This window comes from Triticum dicoccoides, chromosome 3A (genome assembly GCF_002162155.2).
Source record: "Triticum dicoccoides isolate Atlit2015 ecotype Zavitan chromosome 3A, WEW_v2.0, whole genome shotgun sequence".
Lineage (NCBI taxonomy): Eukaryota > Viridiplantae > Streptophyta > Magnoliopsida > Poales > Poaceae > Triticum > Triticum dicoccoides.
Window position 1 is genome coordinate 709,874,378 of NC_041384.1, and position 13,355 is coordinate 709,887,732.

The 13,355-nt window shown below is 44.5% G+C and overlaps 1 pseudogene; it reads right to left on the reverse strand.

Annotated features, from left to right (window-relative positions):
- Positions 1 to 6,509: 6,509 nt before the first annotated feature.
- Positions 6,510 to 9,271, reverse strand: LOC119270374 (annotated as a pseudogene).
- Between the last annotated feature and the right edge of the window lie 4,084 nt (positions 9,272 to 13,355).

The following is a 13,355-nucleotide window of genomic DNA, read 5'->3' on the forward strand; positions in this document are numbered from 1 at the left end:
CTCTCACACAACCCCACATAGGTGGTGTACGTATACAAGAAGAGAATAGGTGTACTGTGCACGTACTCATGCTTCGTGCCCAGCCACACCCGCGCGGGTACACGGTGGAGTTCATTTGTTTACGAAATGGCAGCCCACGTGCTAATTTGAACGCCTGTAGCGGTTGTTTACCTAGGGAGGTCATGTACCACGTGTGCAGGAAACAAAGTTCGACTTGAAGCGTTGCCGCGTTATTTTTAAATAAAGTTATAGCGCTCAATGGCACGTACACAGAATATAAAATGATTTTTATGGAGAAAAAGGTAGTCCACTCACTATATACAATGGAGCCTGCCTGCCTGGTTTGTCGCTCTTTAGAGTATCTCACACAAGGCTGCGGTGGCCTCTCTCTCTCTCTCACCGTTGGTCACTGATCCAGCCGCATCCCATCCGCCGGGGGAAAGGGAGTGTGGTGGCCTCTCTCTCTCTCTCACCGTTGGTCACTGATCCGGCCGCATCCCATCCGCCGGGGGAAAGGGAGTGTGGTGGCCTCTCTCTCTCACCGTTGGTCACTGATCCGGCCGCATCCCGTCCGCCGGGGGAAAGGGAGGAAGTGCATCATTTCTCCGTTCGACGGCGCCGAGGCAGCACGTCCCGATCTGCGGTACACGCCGTTCTCTGTGACCAAGCTCCGGCGCGGCAGGGCCTACGCCACCTGCTCGCAGATTCCGCCCGCCGCCGCTCACCTAGTTACATCCCGATGACCTCCAGGTATCCCCTCCGGCCTTGCTCCACATCCCATCTTCCCACGTCGCTGCATGTGGGTCTTCCATAGTTCTTTGCCCAAAACGTAGCTCGTCCGGCGTACTTTCCATATTGCATTCTCGTCCTCACACCGTTTTCGACAAACACAAGCGCGTTGTTATCTTCCCTTAGGACAAGGAATATGCTTCTTTTTTGTCGTCGCATGTGTCATCAACTGTTATTGGCCAGTAATTGTTTCCTTTCTACCTCTTTTTTGCAAACAGGGCTATCCATTTCACCTCGTTGCTATTGCGACCTTTTGGTGAACTGCACAAATCACTTTTTTCTTAAGAGTGTTTTGTGCGGTTGTACTAAAATGTCACACGGGCAACGTCTGTACATTTCAGTGCGACTGCACAAAGGGAGATTGGTTTTGCTCTATCCTCCTCATCCAACTCCGAGCCTAATCTTCTCCAACTAGTTAGTCTTAAGAGAGACTGCAAAGGTGACCGGCTTCTATTTGTGTGTTTATTGTTTCATCAACAGTCCTCTATTATCGTAATCACACTTAATATCTTTGGAACAGGGACGCTCAGCTCTATTTTAGTGGAACTGCACAAAATGATCGGAATGTTGCATGCTCCAGGCAGCTACTTTTTCCCCAGCATGCCTTGTTGATTTAGACAGAGCTGGGGGACGTTGCTGCCAATGAAAGCATGGATCAATTTTAATTTAACACCTTCTCACAACTCTGTCTTCAGTTGTGATGTAATTATTTGCTCTGATCTGCTAATAATTGACATGCATTAGCAAGGAAGTTAGTTTTTATTGTTTCCAATAGAGCATCGATGGCAAGACACGCGAAACAAAAGCTGAAAGCTCACACCATTGTACAATTTCATGTCGCTTGAAAATTATTTGTATAGTACGTCAATTATGTAAACAAATGATGGAAGCTTGATAGCATTGCCAGAAGTCTCTTCATCATCTAGGTCCATGTGCCATGCACAAAATTATACTCCTTCGTTCTTAAATATTTGTCTTTTTACAAATTTCAAACGGGCATATTTTAGAGTGTAGATTCACTCATTTTGCTTCGTATGTGTACTCTCTCCGTTCCTAAATATTATATTCGTCTTTCTAGAGATTTCAACAAGTGACTACATATGGAGCAAAATGAGTGAATCTACACTCTAAAATATGTCTATATACATCCGTATGTGCCAGTCCATTTGAAATCTCTAAAAAGACAAATATTTGAGTAGTCACTCGCTGAAATCTCTAGAAAGACAAATACTCCAGAGTATATTTAAGAACCGAGAAGGTAGTGCACAACCGCATGGTAGACTCAGCCCGGTCGTTACGCCGCATTAATAGTGAGTAATGAGCAGTCAAATCATAAGCCCCACCTTTCCCACTGTAAGTTGCTCTAAAGAAGCAACCATCAATACGCTCTTCTTTGAATCCGCTCATACTACTCCATCCGTCACTGTTTATACAGCACGCTTCAGAAAAAAAAAATCCGTGGGACCAAGGCGACTAGTGATCGGCCTGAAAAATAGCATTGGTAGTTATAGCACGGCATCTATTACTAGAGGGAATAATGCGTACACACATGCATGCAGTGCTTCCACCTCGGGTACACACATGCATGCACTTACTCCACTCCGTAGTAGTACAGTACATGTGGACTTGATTGCGGTTACCACGCCCTAATTAATTGAGCATTAAACCAAACGCATCTAAAGTCTCTCTGGTGGTGGAAATGCATTGAGAGAAATGCATCATAATGAAGCACACCCTGTAAACTGTGACGGAGGGAGGAGTAGTATGAAGGTGCAAAACCAAGTACGCGTATGGCCAGTCGGTCAACGCACCTCCTCTTGGCATATCACTGACATGTGGGACATGAGTGTGAGCAAACCGATCTCAATTGACGGCAAAGAGCCAACCCGTCGTTCCTTGAGAGAGACGAGGAGCGAGAACACACAGACGGGCTCGCACGGAGACCAAGATATATTCGAGCATGGTTGGTTGATCGATATCATTCATTACATGTTGGGCTGCCGTTTTCCGCCCTTCTCCGAAATAAACGTGTACTTTATCCGAGATAAAAAATAAGAGTACAGACGCTCCACCATGTGGTTCTAGTAGTAGTACTACTAGTACTACTGCACTTAGCTCTTCGCCTCTTCGTGAAGTCGAACAATGATGGTACTCCGCATGTTGGATACTACAGTATATGCCTCTGACAATCTGACACCGAATGGACTGATGCATGTCCACTGAGGGTAGGTTGCATTAGTCAAAAGACGTAAGCGAGCTTCACCTTGTCCTGCAAGCTTCTCCTCATTCTGCGAGTTGACGGGACACACCAAAAAGTAGTGCTAGTCCATACTCCCTCCTTTCCGGTTAATATGGCTTAATCTTTTTTGCGGGTAAATGAGAGAGCTTTATTCATATATATAAGCATTCTTAGGACGATCATCCAAGACAATGGTCACTAGGAAGCGAGGTACCCCGCAAAAAAAGAAGTAGGAAGCGAGGTGTTTCATCAAGCCAGCTCTCGGCCACATTCAAAGTGCAGCAAGCACGGTTCGCACGAAGATGCGCCGCAAGGTTTGCTGACCTGTTTACGTGCTGAATAACAAAAAGAGAGGAAATATTACCGACCGCTACTATTTGTAACAGGATATGAGCCAGAATTAAGCGAGAATTATGGCGAGTGTTCCATGCAATCAACTTCCATTATCACATGCGAGAACCCTCGAAGAGAACCAAATGTGTTGAAGATTGCTTTATCACATTTTAAAATTATAATAAGAGTGCAGATGCTCCTCCATCCGGTTCCTAGTACTAGTATAGTATGTACCTTTATAGACTATAGTAGTAGTACTAGTAAACTTTGCGCTTGGCTGTTCGCCTTTTCGGGAAGTCGAACAATAATAGCACTAGTAGTAGTATAGTGTATGCTTCTGGCAATCTGACACCGAATTAACTGTTGCACGTCCACCGCCTGAGCGAGGGAGAGCTTGCATTAGTCAAAAATTTCTCCTTGTCCTGCGAGCCACCGCGCGCAAGCTTCTCCCATCTTGCAACCTTCTCCTCGTTTGGCAAGTTGACGGGACACAGCAAAGTAATACTAGTCCATACTGCCTCCTCTTCGGTTAATATGGCTTAATTTCAAACGAGATAAATGCACTGTCTGTCACTGTATATTTGTAAAAATATGGTCAGTGGACTTCATAATACGCTCATTGCGCTCAATATATATATATATATATATATATATATATATATATATATATATATATATATATATATATATTCCGGTGTTTATACGGTCACTAGCTCACCCTGACTGAGTATGTGTGTGTATGCACGTGTAGGTTGAGCACTTGAGCGTGACCGTGTGTGTTTCGTCGCTCGGACATGCATGCATTACGGCGTCGCGTGCGTTTTTGCGTCCATGTGTACGTGTGACTGTTGCATACACGTAGGGGGAGTACGTGTAGGGGCCACTAAGAAGCAGTCAAATCACACAGTAAGTTAGTCGGAAGAAGCAACCATCATTTCACTCTTGAATGACACGTACGCAATATAAAATGGTTGATATGGAGAGAAAAAGAAAACCACTATATATACACTAGCAGGAGCCTAAGCTACAAGCCTGCTTGCTTAGGTTGGTCTCTTCACAAGCATAGAACGACGGGCCTGATCCCGCAGCTGGAGGAAGGGAACAATGTTCTGCGTAGACGCGGTCGACATCGGCAAGGGAGAAAACCCACAGTCGGTGCGTCCCAATCGGGGGTCACCGCGGTATGGGCCAATGCCACGTCCCAACCGCCCTTCTAGCTACAGCCTGACGTCCCAGGTAGTCCATCTTCCTTTTGGAGCCGGCTTGCTCCACTGCCGTAGCTCCATCTCCATGTCGATCTTCCTCTACTTCTACCGGCTTCTAATCCCTCCGTTCCAAATTACTCGTCGAAGAAATGGATGTATCTAGAACTAAAATACATCTAGATACATCCATACCCGCGACAAGTAATTCAGAACGGAGGGAGTACTTGTGATGAGTTTATGTCTCATGAACTAGTGCGAGTACTATTATTCTAATCACACTTCTTCAATATCTTTGCCATCAGGGATGCTCAGGTCGATTTTAGTGGAACTGCACAAATGCATCGTATGATCCGAGGGTGCCAGCCGTCTTTCCTTCGACAGGTTCTACCTGCCCAGGAAATTAAATCATGTTTAGGGTTTAGGATTTAAGTCATAGTGACCCCATCAGTAGTTTTTCTTTCGTACACGCTCTCACAACTTTTTTCTTTAGTTGTGAAGTAAATATTGGCTATGATCTGTGAATCATTGAGATGCATCAGCATGCGTGTTAGTTTTCCTTTGTATTTGATGGAATGTTGTAACGGGGCAACCTTGGAATAGGAATGAAAATAGAGTGGAAAGTTTCTGTTTTTTCGGAGAAAAAATGGAAACGGAGAGAAACCAACGTTTCGTTTCGTTGGATCGCGCCATCGAGCAAAACCAATGTTTAAATCACGTCTGTCGTGTTCGTGTCTCACCCTCCTCCACGGCTCGACCCCAGACGGTCGCTCGGCATGCCACTCACGCAAACCGAGTATACGATAACTTTCTCGCCTGCTTGTCGATGGATCGCGCCATGGAGTACTAGCACTACTGGAAGAGATTGACGAGTTGGGGGAGGACAGCTAGCTGTAGCACGGACTCCCAAGAACTTTTTACATGCATGTTGTAGCCGGCTATTGCGACCTTTGAACGCGGAGCAGCCGCATGCACCCAGAAGCGGCGCAGGCGACGCTCTCTCGGCCGGCGCGCCGCTTCAATGCCGGCGCCAGTGAGAGGTCGCTTCCGCTCTGGCCGGGCATGAATGCGGCACTGACCGTTTCGGGCGGGAAGCACGCGCGGGTGATGAAGAGGGTTCGGGTTGGTCAGGACCGGCCGTGGCAGCAGTCCGGACGTGCGCAAACAAGAGATGATGTACGTTAATATTGCTGTGTATATTATTAACAATGTAAATAATGTGCCAGTTGGAAAAATTGATTGGAGATGGAGATGGAAATGGAATTTTACATAAACATGGATATGCATGTCTATGTCTATGTGTGTGTGCGCGACGACTCTCACGACCTGGAAGCGGGGGTGTGTTTTTGATCGAGTTTTCTTTCTTGGTACGTTAGAAAATCGGTTTGTCTAATTCACATCTAGATGTTATTTAAGGATATCACATCTAAGCTCCCACAAGTATATAATGTAGCAACAAGAAACAAAAAAACACTAGGAAAAAAATAGACCACAAACAGAGTGGACATCAACTTAGGGTTTGCACTCTCCACACGCTCGCCGCACTACATATATGTTACACGCTGGAGGCTCAGTGTTCATTTGCTAGGGTTTGCTATATTCAGCTCGGTCACTAGCAGCCTCCCCAAGCCACGTAGGATCCAGCATGGCAAGCTGACATGGATAAGATTCAGCCCGGTCCGATTCGATGTTTATATGGGCCGAGCCCATTAATTCAGCCTTTTTAGAATATTTTTTCCTTATTAATTTGGTCAACTACATGGGCCAAGCCCATAGTTTAGCCTTTTTATTTCTGGGCCATGGCCTCTTATAATGCATTTGTTATTAGTTTTTGTCCTTCTAGAAAAATATTGTTTGGGCCATGGCCTTTTCACCCCAAACCACGTTTGTACCACCTTGGTATGTCTCGTGGCCTATTCAGGCCCGGTACTAACATGGCAATTGAGTAATTTTCACAACCAGGCATTAAAGCAACATGTACACATGGAATACAAAATTTCATTACACAGGAATACAATGTCTACATAATTTGCCTTATCTCACTACTACATGACATTGTTCAACACGTAGGAGCACATCTGGTACTATCCTAACAATGTCTTCATTGCTCCCTCTGATGGGAAAGTTCTCCAGGTGCAACAACTTGAATTCCTACAACAGAACATTACATGAATAGATCAATCAAGGAAGAAACATTAAAACAGGCTGAAAGCATCACACACACAAATAATAACATACATTAATGTATAACATAATAAAAAAAATCTATAACCAGGGCTATTTCTAGCCAACCTGTGTGCATGAATCATAATGGATCAAGCAAAAGACGTATAACCATCAGCAAACAACAAATATTAGTGAAAGGGGACAATTTCTAGTACTCGTCATTTTTGCAAAGTGAGCAAGAACGATGATATTTTCCTACACATACTTTCTGACTTTTCCTTAGTCGTATAGTGCATTTGACATAATAAAGCAGCTCTCGAACAAACAGAAGTTCTGCATCTTCACATCCCAATTGAGGAGATCTGTGGGATAACCTACCCTGAGGAGCTGGCCGCGGGATCTTCTCCATGGCCAGCCCCCTTCTTTCACAACACTAGATTGGCCTCTTCACGAACCTGCAAAAATAAATGCACACACACATCAGATTAGGGGAGACAATGGGAGGAAGAAGAGAAGAGGAGGAGGGATGTGTATGCAAGTGTATAAGCATCAAGCATGAGATACTTTTCAAATTACTATGAACATTCTTAGTTTCTAGCAGGGGTATATGTAGATGTTGGCATTAATTGAAAAAAAATGGATATGAACAAGAAGGCGCTGCTACACAATAATGGGTGAGAACAATCAGGTACTGACAGGGGTATATGGCAGCACCATCGGTCAATGCAGGACACTACCAGCAACGTAAATGCAATAGCAGCCTTTCTGACGTTTGAGAGCACTCTCACTGTGCTATAGTTAACTGCAGTTTCATTTTCAACAAACACTTACGGAGCACTTAGTTCTAAATAGCAGTCATGAAACTAGGAGACCCATCTATCTGAGATCTTGCATGCAAGCTAGCTAGTTGCACTTGCACCACTAGTTAAAGTTGGTTTTAACATTCATCAACATACATTCTCACTGTACTCTAGATTAATGGACAAGCATTAGTGAACCAATGTCAGAGAGTGAGATCGAACAAACAGAGCATATGAGAGCACGACATTTATAGCACAAGCATGAAAATCAAAACAGCAGAACTCCAGTTTGACCACTGCAATTATAGATACCAACAATGGCTACCTATTTAGCAATTTGATTTCATTTAAATGCAACCAGGGGAAAAACATCATGCTCGTGGATGCCACCTTGCCCTGATGCATTTATGTCTTAACCAGCTTCATACACTAATAATGCTGTCATGTATTATGCTCTATGGTGTGCTACGCCCAAACAGTGAATTACCTCTATAGTCCTTGTGTTCAGGGTCAACATAGGAATCAGGGAGCACAAAGAGAACACCAGGAATCCCTGCGGCACAACCAACAGATGTACTTAGGCATGCTCCCATCTACCAAAAGGAGAAGCAGACATGTTTGTTAGCTCTGGTAATTTTACATGTGGATAACACGAAAACATTCAAGCTTGATGGCCGTCTCCTCGTCAATCTCGCACCCGAACCCGAAGTAGCGCTGGCATGAGACGTTGTAAATCTTCCTCTTGGCCTCCTCCTTGCTGCTACACATTCAGAGACAGAGCAACATCATATCATCAGGCTTCCATGAATAGTACTTGACAGAAAGCAACACTGAGCCGGCCTCCCAGCCCAAACAAGACTCAAATTTGTAGTCTTTGTCACTCATTTCCGAGTAGCGGGAGAGTCTGGCTGAGCCGCTCTCGCAACGGGAAGGAGGCCGGATGGATGGACGGGTACCTTCCGAGGACCTTGGCGAGGGTGTGGATGTAGCAGTCGATCATCTGGTGCTTAGAGTCACCCTCGCCGCCGGGATTGTCCATGACGATCAGCCAGTGCTCGTAGTCGCAGCCCGGGAACAGCGGCGCCATCTCCGTGGGCGCCCGGTCCCCGGCCCCGCCGCCGCCCCGCGTGGGGGAGTACCCGTCGGCCCCCGGCCGCCGCGCCATGCCCCTGGCGCCCCTGACGCCGCGGAAGAGGAGCTACGAGGAGGCGATGGCCACGGGTGCAGCATCTCCTTCGTCGACACCGGGGTGCGCGGGATGGACCCGGGGGAGGCGAGGCGGTGGGAGATGAGGAGGCAGGGGAGAGCACCTGCGGGCCATGGAAGTGGCGGCGGCGGCCATGGAGAGAGAGATAGGGAGAGGGGAATGGGGAATTCGGGATCGAGCCGGGACAGAGACCTATGTGGGTTTAGCAGTGGAGGGGAGGGGAGGGTGTGGACGGATTCGAGGCTGGGGTGTCCGGATCTGACTCGAGTAGGAGGAGGAGGGCACGCTACGGTGGAGAGGGATGGTCGTTGCCGGCTGGGATCGAGAGGAGGCAAAGGTGGAGGGACTTGCAGTCGAGGTGCGAGATGGGGCGACGGCGGAGGGACTTGCAGGCAAGCAGCGAGAGGCAGCGAGGTGTGATCGGGGAAAGGGATAGAAGTGGATCGGGGAGGCGGCGGCGGGGCTGGCGGCTGTGGGAGAGAAGGGGACGCGAGGAAGAGGAGAGCCGGCTGTGTTAGGGTTACGTGGGTGAGAGGATGAGGGGGTGAGGGCTGCCGTTGGATGCTCGCAGATCCAACAGTGTTTGAGCATGATCTGCGTGATATGTCTATTGACCAATCACAACGCAGCAAAGAATTTAAAGAGTTCAAATGAGTTTTTTTTAAAATACCTATCAAATATATGTTTAAATGATACCATATTTTGCATAAGTTTACATCTTGGATTGGCAAACAATATTGACAAAGGGAGTTTTTATTTTTTAATACAGAAAATCAATTTTCCATTTTTCTAGTGCCCAAAATAAGTTTTTTTTGTGAAGGACCTACCATATATTTGTTGTAAAATTGGACATACTCAATTTTATAAAATACTAGGACATGTTTAATGCACAATTGACCAAATGTTTGGGTGTCAAAAAATTTGATCCACCTCTGCCGAAAAAGACAAATTTTCACCGATTCAGCTGGAAGCGGGTCAAATTTGAACTGCAGCTGCCTCATAGTTTGCTCTATATTTTTTCCAAAAATCATTTCCACGTACATAGGTATCTATTTAATCAGATTAACACCAAAAAATTCCAAGATTCAACCACTAACTACGAACGGTCATGCCGCGCGTTTTGACCGCATTTTGAAACGGGCATGAAAATTTCAAAAAAAATAAAAAAAATAGAAAACATTCGCATTGTGTCATTATATGTGGCCAAGTTACTACGAAAAATAATAAACTTGTAATACGATAATTTTTTTAAAAAAGTGTTATTAGAAACGAGCTATCATGTGTGGATATCAATGGCTTTCAAGCCAAATGTATCTTATGGCCACATTCATGGCATAGTTTGTTCAAATGATCTCATATTGTGCACAAGCGTGAATATAGGAATGGCAAACAATGTTTCCTAAGGAAGTTTTCATTTTCTTTGGACGAAAAAATCATTTTCCATTTTTCGAGTGACCAAAATGAGGTTTTTTTGTAAAGGACCTACCATATATTTGTTGCAAAACTGGACCAAATCAATTTTGTAAAATATTAGGACATATTTAATGCACAATTGACCAAATGGTTGGGTGTGAAAAGTTTTGATCCACCTCTCGTGAAAAAGACAAATTTCCGCCGATTCAGTTGGAAGCGGGTCAAATTTGAACTGCGGCTACCTCATAGTTTGCTATTTATTTTTTCAAAAATCATTTCTAGATACAAAAGTAGCTATTTAATTAGAGAAACACCAAAAATTTCAAGATTCAACCACTAGCTAGGAACGGTAATTCCCGCCATTTTGACCGCATTTTGAAACAGGCATAAAAAATTCAAACAAAATCAAAAAATTGGAAAACCTTCGCATTGTGTCATTATATGTGACCAAGTTATCAGAAAAAAGAATAAATCTGTAATACGGCAATTCTTTTAAAAAATGTTCTATGAAATGAGCTATCATGTGTGAAGATTCATGGCTTTCAAATCAAATGATCAATCTTATGGCCACATTCATGGCATAGTTTGATCAAATGATTTCATATTGTGCACAAGGGTGAATCTTGGAATGGCAAACAATGTTGCCTAAGGGAGTTTTCATTTTCTTTGCATGGATAATTCATTTCCCATTTTTCGAGTGCCTGAAATGAGGTTTTTTTGTGAAGGAACTACCAAATAAATGTTGTAAAAATGGACCAAATAATTTTTCTAAAATACTAGGCCATGTTTAATGCACAATTGACACAATGGTTGGGTGTCAAAAGCCTTGATCCACCTTTGGTGAAAAAGACAAATTTCCGCCGATTTAGTAGGAAGCGGGTCAAATTTGAACTGTAGCTGCCTCGTAGTTTGCTCTTTATTTTTTCCAAAAATCATTTCTAGGTACATAACTATCTATTTAATCAGAGAGACATCAAAAGGTTTCCAAGATTCAACAAGTAGCTAGGAACGGTCAAGCCCGCCGTTTTGACTGCATTTTGAAACGGGCATAAAAAATTCAAAAAAAATAAAAAAAATTGGAAAACCTTCGCATTGTGTCATCATATGTGACCAAGTTATCAGGAAAAATAATAAACTTGTAATACGGCAATTATTTTAAAAAAGTGTTCTCAAAAATGACCTATCATGCGTGAAGATCCATGGCTTTCAAGCCAAATGATCAATCTTATGACCACATTCAAGGCATAGTTTGTTCAAATGATCTCATATTGTGCATAAGGGGGCATCTTGGAATGGCAAACAATGTTGCCTAAGGGAGTTTCCATTTTCTTTGCACGGGAAATTCATTTTCCATTTCTCGAGTGCCCGAAATGAGGGTTTTTTTGAAGGAACTACCAAATAATTGTTGCAAAAATGGACCAAATCAATTTTATAAAATACTAGGCCATGTTTAATTCACAGTTGACAAAATGGTTGGTTGTACAAAAAATTTATCCACCTCTGGTGAAAAAGACAAATTTCCGCCGATTCAGTAGGAAGCGGGTCAAATTTGAACTGCGGCTGCCTTATAGTTTGCTCTTTATTTTTTCCAAAAATCATTTCTAGGTACATAAGTATCTATTTAAGCATAAATACATGGTTTGGTGGTGATATGTTGAGGTTTGGACGGTGGCCCACGGCCCCAACTCCAAAGCGCGTAGACTCGCATGCCCACCGCGTGGTCACCGCGTGACCGTGGCATTGCCATGCGTTCTGGGAAGCCTAGGCATGTCTAGTAGGTTTTGGCACTCCCCAGGTAGATGCTTGGAAGAAAATAACAACAGAAGAATCTCACGAGGAGACGGAACAATGCTCAAACATGAATTAGCACCCAAGTGTTTGATTAGTGGTACAGGAAATGCATATGGCCAACGGGCCTGAGTTTTGGCCGAGGATGATCATCTACTAAGGACACAATCTTGAAAAATTTGCAACTAAAATGGAGAAGCCTAGGTGTCACTTCCTTTGCAACGTACCACACTATACAGAAATATGAATGTTGAAGCCACACTCACATGTATTGTTAGATGGGGCTCAAATTTTGTGGAGAGCAATGATTTGGGAATATAGAAGACGTGGCAAAAATTCATCTCATTAGGATATGCCTAGCTACTACTTCCTTCACAACCGTTCGAGTTGAACAAAAACTTCGGAAATTTGCCGAGGAAGATTTACCAAGCAAATGGAGTTGAATATTGTCATGAGGCAATGATTTGGATAGTAAAGAATGTCCAATTTTTTTGGGAATTTTGGGAATGACAAAAATATAGGTTGCTTCACAACCTAGGGCAAAAATTGACACATGGACATGACACATAGGAAAAACTGATGAGGTGGCGCCTAGTCATAGCAATAAGTACCAATGCATCCACGTTCACAACCTCATGACCGTTTATATTGGTCGTAATCGGGTAGAAATAAGGTCATTGGCGCCTCTTGTCTGCTTTGTGACCATTTGGTGTAAGCAATTTCAGGGTTTGAGCCCTTCCAAGCGAATTGGTCGTGGATTTACGACCAATTCAGCTGGGGTCACTAAGAGAAGGTCACTAGTTCCCATATTTCTTGTAGTGCAGTCTCTCACCCTCTCTTCACCAGATCTAAACAAGACTGCGTTGGCCTCTTGTCTCTCTCTCCCCCCTCACAACTGGTGAAGGAGGAGTCTGTATCCTATCGTACCAGGAAGGGGAGGAGGTGCAGCGTTGACTCTATCGCCTTCGGCGAGGGAGGCAATCCACTACCGGCTGCGATGTTCTCTTTCGCTCAGCGCCTGTGTGGGAGGGCCACCGACCCCTTCTTCCTCGCTGCCGTACGTAGTGTGGGCAGATCCGGCCTCCCGCCGCACGCCTTGCCACATCCCGACGACCCTAAGGTATAAGTTTCTTTGAAACCATCGTTGCTCTAGCTGCATGTGGATCTTTTTCGATCTGTAGTCGAATCTAGGTCTTGGTTCAAAGAGGAAATAAGGGTGCGGTGGGCTGGAGCAAGAATCTAGGACGTGGTTCAATGAGGAAAGGAGGGGCGGAAAGTAGTATAGACTGGCTATCCAGCCGCTTTGTAGGTCGAAAAGGGAAAAAGGGGGTAACCCAGTACACACATCTGTAAGGAACCGATCTCTTTGTTGAAAAGGGAAAGAAACTGGGGGGTCGGGTAGTTTGTGCAGGACTAGA